A 22731-nucleotide genomic window follows, 5' to 3' on the forward strand; every position below is an offset into this window, starting at 1 on the left:
TAAAATAAATAGAATTGCGGTTAAAAGCTGATAAAATCACACCATCAAAACAGGTTGACATTGTAGTGTTAAGTGATGGATGACCCAATCAGATTGCTTGCTCTTTTAGCTGTAATGGCTGCATTGTTAAATATATTTCATTCAAACACAATGAACTTGTTTGCATTTTCAACAGTAAAAAAACTTAACTGAAATGTTATTTTGATGAGTTTATTGAATACAAAGGATTTGAAAAGGAAGACTGTGATGAAAGTAAGCTGAATCACGTGTAAAAGGTGCTCTGTTCATTAATCTTTGATGTAAAACTGACAGAACCCTTGTTCTATAAATGGATCTTTGTGTGGTAAGATGTTATATAAAGCATACCAATTGTATATGCAGGTGAGTAGGTGTTGATGGAGTAGGAATGCATTTGATGAAGCAATTATAATCAACTGGAAGTTGCTGGGGAATGCTGGTAATTCCATGCAGAAGAGCCACCATTTCTCTGCATTAGTGCTAACAAGTTTGGTAGGAATGTGAGCTTGCTTCAATTATACTGGCACTTACACTGGACCAGGCCTGCTTTAAAAATGGTGAGTCCTTTCAGTTAAATGGAAATGGACAGTTGTAGAGTCATAAGTAAGTAATAGCTCATTTACATTTTCCTAATTCATTGAGTTTACTTAAATATTTTTGTGGCTTTCAAGTGTTTAAAGTTTTCAATTTTTAATGTTTGTTAAATTTCAAAATATTTAATGATTCTTATGTTTTTGTTCTATTTTTAATATTCAGGAATATTTATAGCTTTTCTTAGGTTTGACAGCTGGCTAAGATAGCAGGCATGGGTTAATCAACTATGACAAATTTTTCTTCAGTTGTTCCATCTGCAAAGCTTCTTCCCTATTCACATCCAAAAAACATCATATTGTCCAAGGCATTTTTGATGATTGAGAAGGATTGAGGATTTTGATGTGTTTCCACAAACAGTATGTGGACAAGGACCATGTAGGTCAGTAGTGTGGTGAGTTCCCACTTGTAGCAGGTTTTGGGCTGAATTCTTTCAATTCTGGGCGTGTGTTTTACAAAATAGTTCTCAGTTCTGTTGCCTTTTTTTTATTTTGGCTTTGACAACAAAACCAATGGGTTTTGGTATTATCATCATTTTTATTAAGCAATGATTGCTGGAAAATAATGCCACACTGGACTGCAGATATCAGTAAATCTTTTTTGTAGCATCCAGAAACTCTGAGTTAGAATGGACGTTATATTAAAAACATCACTAGAGATAAAAGTTGAGATTATTGTAAATATTCATCAAAACTTTTGATAGAATTCCAGAATTATTCTATCAAATATTTTCCCCTGATGTATGATTATTTAAGTGGAATTTAATCAAGTTGGGACAGATTTGTTTCAGACTCTCTGGTGGTAATTTTAACTTTCAGTGTTAATATAAGTCAAGCAAACTTTGATCAGTGGCTTGCTGTGCTTCCTACCTTTTCACTGATAACCCAGTTTATTAAATTAAAATCACCCCCTCTTTTTAGTGTATATAATTACTTGCAAATTCCAATCAAGAACAGTCTTTCAGCACATCTTTTGTTCTGAACTGTCATGGTTCAGATCCAAGTAATAACCCTATTATAATAAGGTGGTAACATTTGACATAATGAAGGAAACTATATGTAATCTCAAAAGACTGGTGATTTTTCTTTGAGGCTTTTCCTTTTAGTTAAACATAATTTTTGTCCTTTTTTAAAAAGTACTGATTGCTGAACAATATATCTTGCTTGAACATTATAAATCAAAGTGCTTTTAAAAGGGAGGTGGACTTCCCAGTTTCAGTCCTTAGATTCAAGTGGAAGAGGGTTGTAGCTAGATGTTTTTAATTACTAGCTGGGCATCTGATTTTCATTCTGTTTATTTCTTTGGTTTGGAAAATTAATGGAATTAGTTATCCTAGAGGAAATTCAAAACTTTCATCGGAGTAATTAATCTTCAGGGTGATTTCTGCGTGGAGTAACTTTTGTGTCAAACTGGTTTGCTTGGTGTTAAAAAGTATTATCTGTCTTTAAAAGTGTTAACTGTTAATTGTCCTTCCAACAGCATCATTGGTGACCCTGCACCGCCTGATGTTGTCTGAGGACAACAGCTGTAATGCTACCAGCACTCCATGATATACTTCATGATATTGCATTTCGAGCGGGCAATCAGGCAGCTAAGTTACCGGGGGCTTTCATGTCTGCCTGTGATGATGCCATCTGTGCTTTGATGGCGAACATTAACATTGCTGCTGGTTCATCGTGGGAAATAACTCCAGCCTCTTCTTCAGGTAAGCTCCAACAAAAAAAAACAATCTGAACTGGGGAGGGGGGTGTGGGGGGTGGGAGAGAAAAGGCATGAAATTAGAGAAATTTACAAAGTTTGACAAATTGCATCTTGGAGTAGCCACGAGCAAATGGCTTGTGATGATTAATAAGTGCAACAATAATTGCATTTCATTAAGATTGATGGCTCCCCATTTAACCTCCCCTCTCATTTCAGCCCTAAAGTGGAAAAAGATGAAGTTCTCATCTATAATGGCTCCTGCAATGTCTCCATGGCAATGAAGGCAGTGATAGAGTGTGAGGTGTTTCGACAGCCAGAGCCGGTTACAGTGAAGATAATAGAGACATTGGAACGTTGGGACAAAACACCTACGTACCATAATGTCACAGAGCCTATTAGCAAACCCTCATACTGTCACAAACTGTTACAGGTGCAAACAAGGTTTGGTCAGGAGTCAAACCATATGGTCCATTAATAATGATTCCCACAGTAACCCTTTCCTTCTTCAAGAAATGTTGGAATTGCTTTATTTTTAGGAGAAGTGACAAGTGAGTATCATTTTAATGCACAGTTGGAAGTGCTGCCCTTTAAAATTGAATATTTTGACTGGTGCATCTCAAATAAAGTATCTAAGCAATGGCTAATTTCTGATTAATATCACACTCCAACTGCAGTAAAGACTTTTTCCATTTTAGAAGATATTGCAGCTGATATTACATTGACCCTCATTTTACTTTGAATGTCAATAGTTCCTTTGTGCTTCTTCAAAATGCTGTTGGCTTGATACATATATGAAAACTACTGCTTACTTATAAGTACCAGTAATGGTATTGTGCTTAAAGTACATCAGGTTTCAAAAGATCATGACAAAAACTGTATGAGATATTTATAGCCTATGCTTTCCATAGACAACATCTGAGATCCTCTGTGGGGTGATTTCATTGGAACCTGGAATAAACATTGCTAGAATGGGAGAATAGAATTATTTTGTTTCCCTACTGCACGAAATGTTCTAATTTGCTTTTATGGATAAATATCACTGAGAAGCTTTCCATGCTGTTGAAAATGCAATTAATGTATTGTGTCAATGGTTTCAGGATATTTGCCAGATTTTTTGGCAAGATCTGTTGAAATTCTCAGATATGACATGATTTCATTCCAAGGTGACAAAGCCCATCCACTAACTTCTTTGGATGCTGCCAGAAATTTCATCATTTGAATGAAACCTGAGGAAAGTGGCATGGGAATGTTTATAAAGCTGCCACCCCCACCTTACTTTTATGGATACATTGAGAAACAAAGGACTGCAGATGCTGGAATCTAGATGAAAAACACGATGATGCTGGAGGAACTCAATCCTGAAGAAGGGTCCTGACCCAATGCGTTGACCGCCTGCCTTCCTCTATGGATGCTGCCTAGCCTGCTGAGTTCCTCCAGCGTCATTATGTTTTTCATTATGGATATATTGCCCACTGCAGGAGCTTTGGGTTGCTGGAGTAACTGTGACTAAGATCTGTCTTTGCCATCTACAGGAGATTTCACTTGGTGGGCTTGGGAAGCTGGAGCTTGAGGTCAATAGTCATGAATCATCTGGTCGTTCATATGCAAGGCTTGCTGATGCAAAATTCATGCTTCCAGATTAAGACACTCAGTCAGTTAGGACCAAAGTAACAAAGTGTCATATCTCAATCCACAGGATATTTATAATGGGTGCTTGTGGACAGGATAGTGACATACAATGTTATGTTTCACAGGGAGTACATCAGTAGTAAAGTTTAGGCAATTCATTTTAATGCAAATCATAACTCGGCTGGGATTATCAATATTGTTACATTTAAAAAATACTGAAATGATGCTGTAAGTGCTGATGGGCTCCTCATCTTGATCATCACTAGCACTATTTCTTAAATTTCTGTGACAACAATGCCTTTGTAACATTCCACCATTTACTTTTCGAGGAGTTGGAGAAGGATGTATGAAATATATATTTCATCTAACATCCAAGTACAATTCTACCTCTTAACTTAACTGCTATTATCATGAGCAATCAGCTAGACCAAGCAACTGGCACTGATCATTTCCCAGTGCTATAGCAGTTAGTTGCAAGGGAGTGACACATGAAACAGCAAACAGGTTGGTTCTGCTGGAGATACTTTGTCATTTTACTTTCATTTCTCACCCTGGGACTTCAAGGCAAAACGTAGTTTCAATGAGCTTCTGTGCAATGAAGTAGAGGTGCAGTAACAGTGCGATTATGTTGTTGGGTTAGCAAGAGAGAGACACACACACAAAATCAGATTCTATGTGGTAGCTAGATGAATATTGATATTGGTTTATTATTGTCACTTGTACCGAGGTACAGTGAAAAACTTGCATACCGATCGTACAGGTCAATTCATTACACAGTGCAGTTACATTGAGGTAGTACAGGTAAAAACAATAACAGTACAGAGTAAAGTGTCACAGCTACAGAGAAAGTGCAGTGCAATAAGGTGCAGTGCAGTGCAATTAAGTTCAGTTCATTAAATAAATCAGAGATAAAAATCTAGCAACAAAATTAGAGGCCATGAAATTATTTGAGTTTGCATGCAGTGAATTAGAGGTGGGCAATAAACGCTTACCTTGCTAGTGTTCTCCACATCCCAAAAACTGTGCAAAATAGCCAGACATGGCCTCCTGTCCCAAGCAAGGAGGGATAGCACAGTGCCCACAGGTAAGAGTAGCACAGCTTGGAGTTATACATCCAAACTTTCATATTTTTCCCACATTTACAGACAGAAAGCAGGTGCAATGGAAAGAGAAACAAAATTTATGATTGGACCAAATGTCTTGCCCTCAGTGTTCGCAATGTGCTCTCATCTGTGCTGGAGAAAGCAAACACTGACTGGATGACTGTTTTGCAGAAAGCCTGCATTGGCTCCATGTTGCTGCCCCTTTAATTCTCCATCCCACTTCCAGTTTGACTGATTTGTCTGTGGCTCCTGCACTGTTAGAATGGGGCACAACATAAGCTTGAGGAACAGCAGCTCATCTTCCATCTGGGCACATTGCAGCCTTCTGTTCTCAATATCAAATTTTACAACTTTTGCCTTGCTTTCCTCTATCTGTATCAGAACTATCCATAGCTGTTGGAAGTCATCCATCTATGATTTTTGGCTGAGATTTTCCTCTCCCTATTAGTCCTGCCCTAGCTGCTAGGCATGTCTAACTCCCATGCATTTTGTAACCTTTTCCGTCCTTTGGTTTTACGCAGGCTCTCCAACTGCCCTCATTCCATAGCTTTTCTTCATTTACTCTCTCTCTCCAACTGCCCCTGTTAAGCCATTGGCTGGATGACCTCTATACAACTTATTCCCACGGCAACCTTGGCCTCAGCCTATCAGGGAAATGCCCTTGGTCCTTTCTATATCTCACCCAGCTTCATTATAATTTAAAACTAATTTTCTCTGTTTCACCATCCTGATGAAGCACTTTTAACCTGAAATATTAACTCTATTTCTCTTTCTACAGATGCTGCCTGACCTGTTGAGGACTTCCAGCATTTTCTGTTTTTATTTCAGATTTCCAGCATCTGTGGTTTTATGATTACATGTCTGCCTTATGTGCTGGTACTGCCGATAACTGAACTGCTTACTGTTTCCTACTCTGTTGTCTGTTGCCTCTTTCATAACCTTAGGATGTCTTAAAAATATTGTAGTATTTTGAAAGAATCATCAGCATTGTAATATTAGACAAGTTGAAGACAACAAGATCCCAGAAACAAGAATTAAATAATATCCAGTTAGCAGAGGAATCAGGGGCAGGATGGACAAAGGAGACTCAGGTGGAGCATTAACATCAATGGAGACCACTTTGGCCAATGGGTTTCTCCTCAGCTGAAGATCCTAGAATGAGGAAAACAGTGTATCACGTGAAATGGGCCAAAGGCAGGCAAATGGGACTAGCTTAGATGGGAATCTTGGTTGGCATGGACCAGATGGGTCAAAGGGCCTGTTTCCGTTCTGTGTGACTCTATGACTCAATGTTCAATAAGTCAATGGAGAAGTTGGCTTCAATAAACAAACTCCTCAATAGTGATCAACTGGGCAGGTGTGATTCCCACCCTCCAGTATGCTTCAGCTTCAGAGACAAAGACTACATAAAGCAGGCACCTCAAAGTGTTGGGAAGGTACCAGCAATGTTGTCTCTGCAACATTTTCCAATCCACTAGTAGGATAAACACAAACAAATCAGTATTCTTTCTCTGGCTAACACCCCCAGCATGGAAGCTCTAATTACACTCACTTGGCCACAATAGGCAGGCACTATTATTCACATGCCTGGTACTAGTCTCCTGAAACATGTGGTCTAATCTGAACTCCAGGAACACAGAGAACTCAAAGATGTTCTCAAAAACCTCCTTGAAAAAGTGTAACATTCTCTTTGATTCGTGGGAATTCCTGGCCCACACTCACCCAGAATGGAAAGGAACATCTGGGAAGGCACAGGGAACCTCCAGTCTCTTTGTTGGAGCATGTGGAAACCAAACAGAAACAATGGAAGGAATGTACTGCCTTGCAAACTACCCGCCTGCCTAACCATTTATCACCTCATGCACTACCTGTGGTGGAGTCCGCAGGCCCCATCATCTGGCACCTCAGAACTCTCAGAATTGGGATGGAAACAAGTCATTATTGACTACCAAAGATGACGTTGTGTAAGTATAATTGTCATAATCATTGGAGAATATTTTCATGAGTGCAAAGATCTACATTGATACTGTTCTGTATTCCTTATCTAGAATTTTCAACAGTGGAGCAGCCCATTTGAGCCAAGTGGTCTCCATTGATGTTTATGCTCTACATGAGTCTCCTTTGTTTATCCTGCTACTGATTCATTTAATTCTTATTATGTTACTTAATTCTTGTTTCTGGGATCTTATAGTCTGCAAATTGGGTTTCCCTCCATTACAGTGAGAACCCATTAAAAATACTATACAGGCCCTCTCCAGCTTATGAATGCCCAACCTGTGTACAGCCTGTTCATACAAATGAGCATTTCGGAGAATGGTGGTATAGATTTGCTGGCTGCTGTGGGATCTCCTGCCATGTGAGAACTCAGTTTGCAGCTGCATTTCCGACTTGTGAAATGATCAGATTACTGCCATAACCCTGCCATATCCTATGGAGGACCTGTACCATGTTTTAGGACATGTGAAGATTATGAAAAAGGCAACAGAAAAAGGAGTAAACAGCCCATTTTTGGTATGGGGGGCTGTGATTATTGGGCTGCCCAGAAATCAATGCAGGGGCCCTATCTATTCAAATTCTGTATCAATGAATTGGGCAAAATGATCAAATATAATATATCCAAGTTTGTTGATACAAAGCTAGATGAGAGTGGGGACTGTGAGGAAGAGGGATGGCATTTTCACAGGTCTATAAGCAGCTCAGCTGAATTGAGGAGAACATGGCAGATGTAATGTCCTAGTCAGATTTGTTATCGCTGACATATGATGTGAAAAATTATGAAGTCATCCACTTTGATAGAATGAAATAAAACTGATAGAGTAAAATAAAAGGCAGAGCATTTTTTTAAATGATGAGAGATTGAAAGGATTTGATGCTCAGAGGCACCAGGGTTTTCTTTTACACGAATCTCCGAAAGTTGGCATGAAGGTACAACAACCAATTAGGAAAGCAAATTGTATATAGACCCTTGTAATAAGTACAAAAGTAAAGACATCTTCCCTTAATGGTAAAGGACGTTGGTGAGACCATTTTGGATTATCCTGAGGAAGGATAACACTGTGAGAGAGGGAATATAACAAAGGTTCACCAAACTGAGTCCTGGGTTGGCAGGTTCATTGTATGATGAGAGATTAAACAAACTGAGCCTATGTTTGCTCGAGATTAGAAGACGAAAGGCGATGTCACTGAAATGCACTTTGTTCTTATGTAGCTAGACAGTGAGGATACTGAAATGATGCTTCCTCAGCTGTGGTCTCTAAAATCTCAAAATAGGGGCCATTCAGAAAAAAAAGATGACAGGAAATTTCTTCACCAAGTGGGTACCGAATCTATGAATTCTCTACCCAAGAAGGATGTGGAGACTTGGTTGTGAGTATATTCAAGACAGAGAATGATACATTTATAGATACCAAGAGAATCAAGAGATATAGGTTGATTCAGAAAAGTGGCACTGAGATAAAAGATATGCCTTGATCATATTGAATGGTGGAGCAGGCAGAAGGAGTCCACTCCTCTTCTATTTCCTATGTTCTTACATAAATACATTATTTCACACATAATATATGGCTTCCATACTTGTAATCACAAAAAGGTAAGATATTTAAGCAGGAGACACAAGGGACTGCAGATGCAGGAATCTGAAGCAAAAAACAAACTGTCCTGATGCAGGGTCTTGACCTGAAACTTCGATCATCCCATTGCTGCTTGACCGGCTGAATTCCTTCAGTAATTTGTTTTTTGCTACATATTTAAGTGTCATCTATTCTGACACCTCACTCCTTAATTTTGCTTCCAAAATATCTATAATATTTTGCCCTACATCTGTCAGAACAGAATTGTGTTTGCCAGCCATTTCTCAATGCTGTTAACTGATCTATTCTTAAATTCTTCCGCAGCCTTTTCTTATTGCCAAATCCTTACTGAAGAAAATCAGTAAATGCATTAACGAAAGGAATATCCTGCTTCTATTTCCAATCTGTGTAACATTACTGTGTAACATTCATTAATCCAAAAGTTTTTGCTTTGTTTGTTCATCGGCCTTCTCTTCAACCTCCTCCTTAATCCATTCAATTTTTTTAATCAAACTTTTGTGAAAAATGTCAATGAATGACATCTGAAATTCTATTTGGATTACATTTACAAAATTCCCTTTATCCATCTAATTGATTCATTCTACAAAAAGCTTCATTAGATTTGTCAAATAGAGGTATTGATTGTGGAACAGGAAGGAGATCAGCATTCAGCATATCTTAATATAAGTAGTGGCCTACAATGAGTGTGCAGAGTCTGATCCCAGTGTATCTCTTGCACCTATTGAAGCCAATCCATTGCATTGGATCTGGTGGAAACAGATTCTCATCCCTTGTCATTCCAATGCATTTTTTTGAGAAGATAGATGACTGTATCCAATTTGTGAGCTGTGTGAGACCTATTAGACAGACATTTGTTGTAACCAATCTAGGTGCGCAGAATCGAATTATGTTCTTGCACGTTGCTATCTGCACCATTACAGTGGCATTCCAAATGGACATGCAAATGTTGGCTAACCAAATTAATCACTCTGGTGGTCTCAGATGGTCTATTTAGAAAGTAAAACATTTCACACACAAGACACTAATAAATCTCTTTAAAATATGATTGAATATGAATGAAACCCTTTCAAGATCAGTTACATACTTACATGCTGCTCCAGTTCTCTTGAACCCAGTGAAATGGTCAGCCTGACGATCTGCATGAAACTTCTTGAAGTACTCTGAAGATATTATGTGTTACCTCAAAAAAGTCTTTCTTTTACTCCTCATGTTTAATAATGGTAGGGATAATAATTGCTATTGTTTCATTCAAAGGTGCAACTTTTTTTTATAAAAGTTGATAAATTGTGACATTTTAAATTGTTGACATTTTCTAAACAGCACACTGTTGAACCAAGGCAACTTAAAGAGATGTGTGAACAATATTACAGATACATTTGGCATAATAGGGGTCAAAATACTATTTTGCATTATTGTGGACTCCAATTTACATAAAGGTGTCATCCGCTGTTGACTTATTACGTTCCTCCAGCATTTCAATGCCTACAATTTTCAATATGGCAGGTTTATCTGATAACTTATGAATGATCAACTTCAGTCAACATGAATTAGCATAGTGAATTTGCACTATGATAAAGCTAGGTTTCAGAACAAGTCAATAAAATTCAGAATGCAGTGAATTTGTTACTTTTCAAGTATCAGCTTCAAAGGATACATATTGTTTAGTTTTCTGCTGAATTAACAACCGTTCTTTGTTTTATATTTAATAATGGAAAACTAAGCATGGAGCTGATGTTAGTGACCAACATAACTGATCAGAGAATGTACTACTTGATAGACCAGATAAGGTATGCTTGTGTATGCTTGTTATGTACAAATCACATGTAAGAGTGATTTTCCCCAGGTTAGATCCCATCAGCAATAATTTCCTGGTCAAGTAGCACCCATAGGGAATCTGACCTTGACATTTCTGTTCAAAATTCCTTTTCATGTGGTTGATGTTTCCCTGGCATCAGTCATATTTCTAAAGGTGATAAATGCTGTAGTATCTATTTCCTCCACTGCTGGCAGAAATTGAAGCTTTTGGGCGAATTCTATCAACTTTGTTCACTCAAAGAAAAATTTGGAGCACTTTGTATGAGCTTTGGATGGGATGCATTGTCATATTGATGTCTGGCCCATAGTATCTGCCAGCCTCAGTATCCTATAGTCAGCACCAGGGACAATTAATCAGTGGAGCTTCCTACATGGATTGTAGCCAATTGACAAAATCATTTGGAAACTGAATGTTGTGATCACTGTTCCCTTTATCACCCACACCCCACAGTGATTTGGAGCTACTCACAGATCAGCTCAAACACAGTGGAGAGCACCGTGTGCCTTCTCCTTCATATCTTCCCTTATTTTCAAGGCCACCCTTCCTGCTGCTGTATTGTGACGTTCGTGAGGAGAGTTCTTTCAGTGTTAAATTTCTTCTCGGCAGTCAGATTGTGTGTGATGTGGTGTCTCTGAGCTCTGCATGTGGCTTCTGACAGAACCATGCAGGTCCTCTTTTGGCACACAAAACTGCGTGAAACACCATTATGATATTTTTAGCCTGAGTTTGCTGAAATGTTTTCTGATGAAACATTTCAGCAATCTGAAATTCAGCAATTGGACAAGCTTTTTTGAAAAGCTCTAGTTTTACCTCCATTGTATCTTTGGTTTCCATGTGAACACAAGGACTTTTTTTCACCTGTATGTTTAGAACCTATTCTAGCTTGATAGATGAAGAAGGGAATGAATTTATAATCTACTGATTGTGTCTGCGAGACATTCTATTTCACCATCCCTGCCTAGTTTAACATGCAACTTAAAGAAAGGAAAGTGAAGAATTGAAATTTTTGTGAATTCTGCCCTCCTGCCATAATTTGACAATAGGAAGGTGACATTTTGATACTGCACGTCTTGGAGAAACTGAGAGTCTTGTTAATGAGTAAGCATGAGCCTAGAATCTGTTCTGCACCAGGAAAGGTTTGTTTAACTGGCAATGTGCTAGGAACAACTGCAGGTTTAGTGCAGGGCACCACAAAGATTTATTTGTTTTCTTAAAAAGCCCAATGACCTTGCACAACCAAGCACATATAATGGCTTTTCCTTCATTAATTTGTCATTGCCATGCTAATGGAGCAAACCAGGCGGGTTGCAGCTTATAGCAGGGATGGACCTTGAGGATTGGGTTAGAGGATCATATGGTTGGGGAGGGATGTGTCACAATTGTCTAGGAGGGTTGAGATCATGAACAGCTGCTTTGCAGCACATGATGGGATGGGATGGTAGCACTAAAGAAGCAATCGTGCTGGACTCTGCTTGAATGGGAGCCCAAGGAAGTGGAGGGAGGAGCTGTTAGGATGTGAAGGATAACTTAACATCTTATAAGGCCCTTAGACAGAGACACAGGAAATTCCGCAGATGCTGGAATCTGGAGCAGTACACAAAAAGTGCTCGAGGAACTCAGCAGGTCAGGCAGCATCCATGGAGGGAAATAAACAGTCGATACTTTGGACCGAGACCCTTCATCAGGACTTCATCAGGCAACTAAATATATGGAGACAGACATGGACAGCCAACTCCATTTTAATCCATACTGTAGTGGTCCCCTGCAGTTTTGTGAAAGCCTCTTGTGCAAGAGTAGCCTACATAGCTCGTGGACCACACCTACACATTAGGATCTTAAGATGGTGTCAGCTAAACACACATTGAGTGCTGTGGAATGCTGTGAAAAATGTGGTGTATGTGCAAACATGCTCAATATATATGCTGAGCAGAGCTGGGAGCACTGAGCAGAGTCACTCACTGAGTCAGTGAAGCCAGTTGGCGGCCAATCTTTCTGCGTCTGCTTGCTCTCCCATCATAACTGTTTCTGTGATCCACTCTCACACACTTCTTTGTTCATTTCTGACTTACGAACAGTGTGAGTTATGAACAGTTCTCAGGAACAGAACCCTGTTGTAACCTGGGGACTGCCTGTCAATGCTGTCATGCAGTAGACAAAAATGTTGCACAATGGAAAAGAATTCTAGGGGTGATACATTTCTTATCAATGCAACTCTTCACTGGGGAAGAAAGTGTCTTCCTTTGCTAACCACAGGCACTTCATTGAGATGGATGGGTGACCTAGGTCTGTGTCAAACTTCGATTGATGCCACCATCAACTCCAGCACCTTCCAATGATTTCTAAACCTCTGATAGAGTGCGTTATCTATTTACTTGCATCAAGGCATTGCCCTGCAGTCATTTAGAAGGTCAGGCTATGAGGACAATCTTTGTTGCACTAAATGAAGAAAAGACCCCACAAAAAAAAATAAAAGCAGCTGTCTGGCCTATGGAATGGGATAAGCTAAATTACTTTCCTTTAGCAGGATAGTCCTCAGGCTATGTACTGAGTGCAGAGAGGAAGCTACAAAATAGCACTCTTTAACTTTTACAACAAGGAGTGTAGGCTAACCTCTGTACTGTCGAATCTCTCACGCAGAAGGGAAATAAAACCACAGAGTAAATAGAGCTGTGGAACTTATGGCATCTATAAGAAGAGTCAGGAAACAACAAATCTGATTGTTGCAAAGTGAATAAAAATCACATTGATTGCTGTGTTAACACTCACACTGCTGACTGCACTGTGAGTTCCAGTGAGGCAGCATCTCACTTGCACATTCTGAATGGGATCTCAATGTTTTTAATCATGGGACAGTATGCCTGGATACTCCTGTGCACTTGCATGGAGACTTGCTTTCAGAGCAGGTAGTACATAAATAAAGTGGCTAAGGAGCCCAGTGTTTGCACACTCCATATACCTAACTTCTGAGGAATTTAAAGAGGGGCCTGGGAAATGCAGGGGTAACTTTGAGAACTTTTAAAGCTAGACAGATATTGGAATAACGTATTACATATCTCTGAAGGACAACATCAAGCAGCTTGCGGTTAGTTTCTTCAGGAATTTTTCTGTCTGGAGTCAAGCTGTGGTGAACTTTAGTGTCTGTATAAAGCTAAGTGGACATTGAATACAAAGCAAAAATGTGCAGATGTTAGAAGCCTGAAATAAAATTACAAAATGCTGTAAGTATCAGGTCAGGCAATGTCTCTAGAGAGGGAAACAGAGGAAAATCTTTGGGTTGATAACCTTTATTAGAACCAATGGACTATTACACTATTGTAGTATAAGTGGGCCCTTAAATACTACAATAACCAAAATAAGAGTTTGCAAGAATATAGGATTTTCTCTCAGCCAGATACTGAGAATAAACTCAAGAATGTTTACGGGATTGAACTTTAAATGCCAAGCCTTTCAACTTTGTTCTTTCGATTATTCTTGTAACTTTTACACTGTTTTTGCTTAGCATCCTTGTTGCTGCTACCAAGATCTGTTCTTTTGAATTCTTATTTAACTGTAATTCAATGTATGTCTATATTGTGGAATAAATATGGAATATGGTTTGTGATTTGAAACATCACCAAAATTATTTATTATACTTTTATGGTAAAACCTTTGTTAAAATAGTCGACTTTATTCAGTTCTTTGAACTTAACGGGCAAGCACGTGAATGAAAGTGATCAATTTAGTAGTGAAAAGGCACCAAGACACAGGCATGCATGATTTGATGTTGTGAGTTACATAATGTGTATGATGGAATAAGATAGATACATTAAGGCATGACAGATTCCCAGGTAGTGTAAGGTGTATTGCAGTTAGATTTGGTCTGTTGATTTGTAGATAACACACATATATTTTAGAATCTAGGGGATGGATCTATCATACATTAAAGCATTCTGTATTCTGTCATTGGATTGTTCTGGGTATTTGATATCAGAGATCATGCAATGTTGTAATCCATTTTTTAATCTCCTTTTTTACTATATTATTCTGAACAACTTTCATCTTTGCTGAGAACATTGAAAAACATTAACAAACACAAAATCACCTCTAATTGGCTGGACATAATAACTGGGACATCTTTTATTTAAATGACCATCAGGTATATGACAGCAATTAGAACTGGGATGACATTATAAATTACTTGAGTTTTATCCTTGCAGTTGACTTCTTTAGATCTCTGAGAAATCTAAATTTCTTGGAGCTAACTGCCAGCCATCTATTATTCTACATCCTGCCTGTCTACTCATCCATTTCCCCACTGGTGCCAATCTATCTGAATAATGATTTACCCACCACTGGGGCTAATCTCTACTTTACAAGTTATATCTTCCATCATTGTGCCAAGTTTTCCCATTTGTATTATTATCTATACTTGTTGCATTCAGTATTGTAATGCACATTTAGCATGTCTCCTAGTGCATTGTGTATTGAATTTAGAGATCGTAATGCGTAATAGAAGCTCCCTTTCGTTCTACCACATTTTATTGGATGACACACTGGTAACAGTGGTTAGTGCTGCTGGTGCATAGCCCCAGGGATCTAGGTTCGATACTGATTTTGGGCACTCTCTGTGACCATATGGGTTTCAGCTGGGTACTCCTGTTTCCTTTCATTTCCCTATGACATGCTGCCCCATTTTGATTCTTAACACTCTTTTGGATTAGAAGAAATGAACTCAGTTACTAGGTGACAGAGCATCATTCACTCAATACTCTGCTAGTATCATCCTACATTGCATGCTGAAGCCTGATTGTGAAGCTTAAATCTACATCTTCTGAATCCTAGGCAAATAATTATAACTGAACCAAATGAATGCACAATACTATAATGAAAAATAATTTATATAACTACAAATGAAACCATTGTGTAAAAATATTCAACATATGCAATTTTCTTTTCCTCTGGATTTCGCAAGTTAGCAATTGAGCATCAGAATATTTGCCTACAATTTAGTGTTTTTGCATTGATTAGTGTCCGTTGTCGTGGCTATCCCTCGAGGTCGAGGATGATGGTCTTCGTTCCGTTGATCTATTTAGGGGCTCTCAAGTGGCTTATGAGTTCAATCTTGGCTCTGAAAGTTCTTCCGCATTCAGGACAGGTAGTTCCAGATGGCAGATCGAGTTTTGGTTGTTGCTGCCTCTCTTTCCATTTTCTTCTCTTTTCCTCTGGTTCTGCACATCTGTTGGCCTCGAAAGTTGCTGCTCCTTCTTGGATGATGGTTTGCCAGAGTTTCCTGTCCTTGGCATTGGTTTCCCAATTGTTGATGTCGATGTCGATGTTACATTTCTTCATGTTGGCTTTTAAGACGTCTTTCAATCTCTTCTGTTGTCTGCTTCTTTTAAGTTTGCCTACTTTAAGCTGGGAGTAGAAGATTTGTTTCGGTAGACGTTTGTCTTTCATCCGAACAACATGACTGCTCCATCTTAGTTGGTTCTTGATAATGTAGGCTTCAATGCTTGTTGTTTTTGCTTCATTTAGCATGCTGACGTTGGTTCTTCTATCTTCCCAGCTGATATTTAAGATATTTCGAAGACAGCGTCGATGGAACTTTTCAAGTGCCTTCAGATGTCGTCGGTATGTTGTCCAAGTTTCTGATGCATACAGGCGCGTTGGGATCACCACTGCTTTGTATACTAACATTTTAGTGTCTGTTCGGATGTCACGATCATGAAAGACGCTTGTTCGGAGACGTCCAAAAGCTGTTCCAACCCATTTAAGATGATGTTGGATCTCGTCATTAAGGTCGACATTGGAGGAGAGGTAACTTCCAAGATATGGAAAGTGGTCCACATTTTCCAGGGTTGTTTCGCCAAGTTGGATTGATGGTTCAATCCAATTTGTCTCAGTTGGTGACAGTTGGTAGATGATCTGAGTCTTCTTGGAATTGATGGTAAGTCCAAGTTTCGTGTATGCACGGTTGAAGGCAGTCAGAATCTGTTGTAGGTGGTTTTCTGAGAGAGCTGCATCACAGTTGTCATCTGCGTATTGGAATTCGATGAGGGAACTCGTGGATGTCTTGTTTTTGGACTTGAGACGGGCAAGATTGAAAAGTCTGCCATCTGTTCTGTAGACAATTTCGATTCCTGGGGGTAGATCGTCCTTGATGATGTGGATGGTTGTCGCAATGAAGATGGTGAACAAAGTTGGGGCAATCATGCATCCCTGTTTTACTCCTGATTTGACGTGAAAAGGCTCACAGTTACTGTTGCTGACCATGACTGTGGCAAGCATGCCATCGTGGAGGAGTCTCAAGATTCGAATGTACTTTTCAGGGCATCCATAGGTGGATAGGACATCCCATAGGAGTTCCCTTGATACTGAGTCAAAGGTTTTGGTGAGGTCGATGAATGCCATGTACAAAGGTTGAAGCTGTTCACAAAATTTTTCTTGTAGTTGTCGCATTGTGAAGATCATGTCGATTGATCCACGTGATGGTCTGAAACTGGCTTGTGTCTCCGGAAGATCATCTCGGCTAAAGGCTTGAGCCGGTTGTTCCTGATGCAGGTGAGGATCTTTCCTGCTGTTGCTAACAGGGAAGTTCCACGATAGTTTCCGCATTTGGATCGATCACCTTTCCTTTTGTAGATGGTAACAAATGCTGCATCTCAAAAGTCTGCTGGTACGTCTTCATTTATCCAGACCTTGATGAGAAGTTGATGCAGTTGGTAATGAAGCAGGTTACCTCCAATTTTGTAGACCTCGGCTGGTATTCCATCGAGTCCAGTGGCCTTGTTGTTCTTCAAGGTTTTGTTGGATTCCTTGACTTCTTCAAGTGTTGGTATTTTGCTTGGGGAGTCATGAATGGGCTGTTTTGGAATGCTGTTAATCATATTCCTGTCAAATCAGATGGTTTGATTTAGAAGATCTTCAAAGTGCTCCCTCCATGTAGAATTGATGTCAGCATTGCTCTTCAGGATGGTTGAACCATCTTTGCTTTTGAGAGGGGCTTGACCATGAGTGGATGGGCCAAAAATAGTTTTAATTGTATTAAAAAATGCCTCGAGTGTTGTTGGCATCTGCTAGTTGTTGGATTTCCTGAGCTTTCTTCCTCCACCATTTGTTTTTCAGGTTTCGGGTGCTCTTCTGGACTGCAGCCTTGCATTCCTGATAGCGTTTCCTTTTAGTAGCCGATTGTTGGTCATTTTGTAAAGTGATGAAAGCTTTTCTCTTTTCGTCGATGAGTTGTTGGAGTAGTTTATTGTTATCATCAAACCAATCCTGATGTTTTTTTGTCTTGAACCCAGTTGTTTCCTTGCAGGAGGTAATGATAGCATTCTTCAATTTATTCCAGTGTTCTTCTACAGATAGTGGGATTTGTTGAGGCAGTTGTTCTTGAAGGTTTTGTTGGAACTTCTGTATATGGTTGATGTCTTGAAGGATGTCAACATTGAATTTCTTAATAGTGTTCTGATTTTGGTGCCTTCTTTTGGGCCGAATCTTTATTCTCATGGTGGACGAGATGAGTCGATTGTCTGTCCAGCACTCATTGGCTCCAGTAACAGCCCTTGTTGTCAGTACATCTTATTGGTCCTGAGATCGTACAATGATGTAGTCGATGAGGTGACAGTGTTTGGAGCGTGGATGCTGCCAGGAGACTTTGTACCTGTTTTTCTGGTGAAATAGGGTGTTTGTAATCACCAGGTTGTGTTCAGCACATTTGGTGAGGACAAGGTGACAATCCACAGAGAAGGATTAGTGTCCACAACCTAGCACACATCATAATAACATAATGGACGTGGTTTCTGTGTGATACTAACAAAGGAAAATTAGGTAGTGGTGTGATGGATTCTCTATACTTTGCATCCCAGCCTAAGCTGTTAGCATCTCCTTTAGAATATTGTATTAAATATCAAACTTATGTAGATCCAAATTGACCATTCCATTTTATCTCAGGACACATTGATGAGATAGATCCGATCATGGGCACAGCAGAAGAGTTTCAGGAACTTGCACAAATGTTGGACAAAACTGCAAAAGGCTGCTGAATGGAAATGCTGAGGAAAGCAAAGTGCCAATAATCTCCAAGATCACTCATTGCAACATTCATGTGAAAATTGCAATGAAAAAGTAAATGGATTCACCAACATTGAAAACAAGTGAGACCGAAATAGCCACTTCCAGCAATGAAGTCAAATGAAAATGGTTCAAACAGCAATATTTCACTGAAGATAAAACTGCATCATTTGCACCTTGTGATCATTTATCAGTTGGTTTATAAATGTGAGGCATGAATGCTGAACAAAAAGAATCAATGCAATTGAACTGTGCTCCTTTGGAAATTGCTGCATGTCATATAAATGGAACACTGTACCAATGCAAAAAAGGCAACAAATCATTTATGAATACAGAAGCTACAAATCATTGTTAGAAATTGGGTGACATCGGAAGCTGCAATTCTTTGAACATATCAGGAGAATGCTGGACATACAAGCTGACAGCTTAATGTGAGGTGCAGTGGAGAGGATGAAATAACCCCCCAAAAAACAAGAAGAACTATGGAATTGATATAAAAGACTGGGCAAAGCTGGCCAAGCATAAATTGGATTGGAGTAAGATTGTCGCAATGTCTCAAGGCAGGCACCATACTGTAGTGGTTAGCATAACGTGATTATAGTGCCTGCGACCCAGGTTCAATTCCGGCCACTGTGTGTAAGGAGTTTGTACGTTCTCCCTGTGTCTGCATGGGTTTCCTCCGGGTGCTCCGATTTCCTCCCACATTCCAAAGACGTATGGGTTAGGAAGTTGTGGGCATGCTATGTTGGCGCTGGAAGCGTGGCGACACTTGTGGGCTGCCCCCAGAATACTCTATGCAAAAAAAATATATTTCACTGTGTGTTTCGATGTACATGTGACTAATAAAGATATCTTATCTTGAAAAGATCCATGATCATCAGTTTTGCCAATGATTCATTATGGAATAACAAGTCTTAGTTGGCCTGTGTCAGAATGATTCACACTCAAGTCATTTAATGTCATTTAAGAATGTTATTCAGGGTGACACTTTACAATATTACAGTATTGATTGAGAAATGATGTGTTGTCCTTTAAAAAAGATGGTAAATCATGTCTTAGCCAGCCTGGTATGTTAGTCATATGTTAAGGATCTAATGGCATGACTTGAAGATCAGAAAGAACATCTGAGACCAGAATTCCATTCAGCCAACTCAAAAAGAAGCAGTGCTATACTGCTGAAAGTTGGTGAACCTTGAGTAGAACAAGTTACACAGATTATTTGACACTCATTGGAATTTTCTTTTTTCCGGCACTATTTTCTAGCATAAATCTCTCCCAAATTATGTCAACAGCTGTGCAACATGCAAATTTCATCTGTAGTGAGATTTTTACCTCACTGGTCTGAAAAATGCAAGATGATATTTACTCACAGAACAGCCAGGTTTTATTAATCTTGTTTTCCTCAACACCTTGCTGTTTAGAGGACCAACACTAAAACTGCATTCTTTGTTCTCAGATACTACATACACGTGTGGCTTAACTGCTTTGCCCATGAGGTCAATATGACAATCACTCTCACTTTCCTAGCCTCAGGATCATTCCAGGTTTCTGCAATAGATTTCCAGTATAATTCACAGTTTGTTGCTTCCTGCTGCATTAGGGAAAACTTATTCTAGGAGAGGAGATTTCATCATACTTCCTTCAATTCACAACAGCAGGCAGGTAATGTATGGCCATTTGCCTGCGTTGCAACTTCCCTAAATGTAGACAGTCACAGACTACATGTATGCTCCAATAGAGACCTCCCTGGCAGTCACCTTGCACAAAGGAGCACTGTTCTTCAGCAGCATGTCTAGGTCCTTGTAATCCTGTGAGAGAGCTCCTTCACCCCTCTATCATTGCAGCATGCATTCAAACAGTAGCGACATACCCCTGTAAAATGGACAGTTTGCTGATTCAAGGAAAACCCAGATTGATGACTTTGGTTTTCCTGAGGTTCAATTCAATGACATTTTACTTATCCATGGCAGGGATCTGACAGTGCAGGCAGTGTTACCTATCTGTGGCTGAGGGAAGTGCTGAGAAGGAGGACAAGGAATCAAATATTTTCAAGCCAATCTGCCATCAAAAGCAAATTAAAAAATTGGTGTTTGGGAGACCTAGCTGTGTGCTCCAATTGCTTATGCATTGATTGCTTTTCAAAGTAATTAATTTAACGTAAGCTACTTTGAAATGTTGTAAAATGTTAAAAAGTGCCGGAAGATACAAATTATTTATTTCTATAACTAACAGTAGCTGAATACTTAATCTAACTGAACTATTCATTTACTGTAAAGAATCATAATGCAGTAATTTATTTGATGGTTATTGTGACTGTATTCCTTACTAAAGGACAATATCATTTCATACCTAAACAGTTCACTTAGCTAGTTTGGAACCTATTTTGTATTATTTAGTATCCTCTGTACCAGATTGTGAAGGAGTAAAATCTAATTTATTTTGAAGAGTATTGGGGACATTGGAGCAAACACAACTTTTAATCTTTCAAAAAGACCTAAGAAAACTAATTCAGCTGATTAAAGACAGAAACACGGAGACACAAGAAATTCTGCAGATGCTGGAATCTGGAGCAATACACAAAAAGTGCTGGAGGAACTCAGCAGGTCAGGCAGCATCCATGGAGGGAAATAAATAGTCGATGTTTCGGGCTGAGACCCTTCATCAGGACTGGAAAGGAAGAGGGCAGAAGCCAGAATAAGAAGGTGGGGGAGGGGGAGGAGCACACGCAGGCAGGGGATAGGTGAGTTCAGGTGATGGGCGAGTCCAGGTGAGGGGGGGGGGAAGGCAGTGGGTGGGGGAGGGGCAGAAGATGTAATAAGCTGAGAGGTGATAGGTAGAAGAGGCAAAGGGCTGAAGAAGAAGGAAGAAGGTTTAAAGACAGAAGTTCATTCTCTTGAGCAATAAAAGAGTGATAACACCTTGTAATTAATTACTTGAATCAGTTATTTTTGCTTTGCTTGAGCAAACCATGGGGATGACTTGATTTATTTATGACTGATGAATCTTTTGCAAATCCATTCTGTAACAGTTTTTCCATGGTCAAAAAATGTTTATGTTTCAGTGCATTTATCTTCTTTAGCCACAAGTGATTAAAGCAAATCAAAAATGAGAGAAGAAAATACCACAGCATGAGAATAAAAAGTTGGCCACAGGGAACGTGATGAGAGATTTCTTTATCCAGTGGTGCAAATCTTTGGAATACTCTATCCCAGTAGATGCTGAGGTGTTGAGTATTTTCAAGACAGAGGTGACAGTATTCAAAAAAATTCCAGGAGCATTAAGAGATATGGAAATAGCGAGGCAAGGTGGAATTATGGTTGATGGTCAGCAACTGTACGGCAGAGCAAGCATGGGAGGCCAATTGCATATTCCTCCTCCTATTTCCCACACTGATTGCCTATTCTAAGCCCACTGGCTCTCACATCTACTTTATGCTGCATCCTGTAAGGGCACCATTCCATTCCAGTTTCTCTGCTTGTGGCGCTTGATACAACAATACCACGTTCCTTCCCGATGCCTTTGAACCAGCATGTTTTTACCTCAGCTAAAGTTGACAAGTGCCACCTCCTGCACCTGTTTTCTTTTCTTTCCTTCCTAATGGTAGATTTCCCCTTCCCCTCATCTTCTTTCTCCCCATCCACCACACCCAAAAGATGGTCTTCAGCTGTTTCTGCCACATCCTTCCCTCCCACTTAAATATTGTAAAGGAAGGATCTCTCAATGACACTTGGTTTACTCTTCAATTACCTCCAATGAGCTATCCCCACCCACGGCAGATCTCTCTCTCTCCCCCCCTCTCTCTCTCTCTTTCTATAATGTTGGATATTAGTGAGATCAGGAGTCATAACATTCAGCATCTTGCAGCGATACCTTTCATTTTTTCCTTAGTTGTCAATTTTCTGCACACTGAAGTTATAGAATACAGAACTTAGTCATGGCAGCACGTAAAAGGAATCTTGTAGTTATTTCTGGGTTTAATTATTAAATTTAATTGCAGAAATAGTTTTAACAATGAAAGTAGGGATGATAGTAAACTAGATTAGCTAATTCCCCACCTTTTTTCACTGAGTGATATCTGTGATTTTCTTTGTGCACTTGATCTCAAAATTCCAGCTAGTTTATGGGACATCCACCACAAGATGGAGACAATGTTACAGTGTGGAATGGCCAGACTCTGCTAACACCAGCATGCTTTACTTCCTGTATGTCATAGGTCAGGCTGCTTCTTTAAGAT

Source organism: Pristis pectinata, chromosome 10 (assembly GCF_009764475.1).
Source record: "Pristis pectinata isolate sPriPec2 chromosome 10, sPriPec2.1.pri, whole genome shotgun sequence".
In the NCBI taxonomy this organism is placed as follows: domain Eukaryota; kingdom Metazoa; phylum Chordata; class Chondrichthyes; order Rhinopristiformes; family Pristidae; genus Pristis; species Pristis pectinata.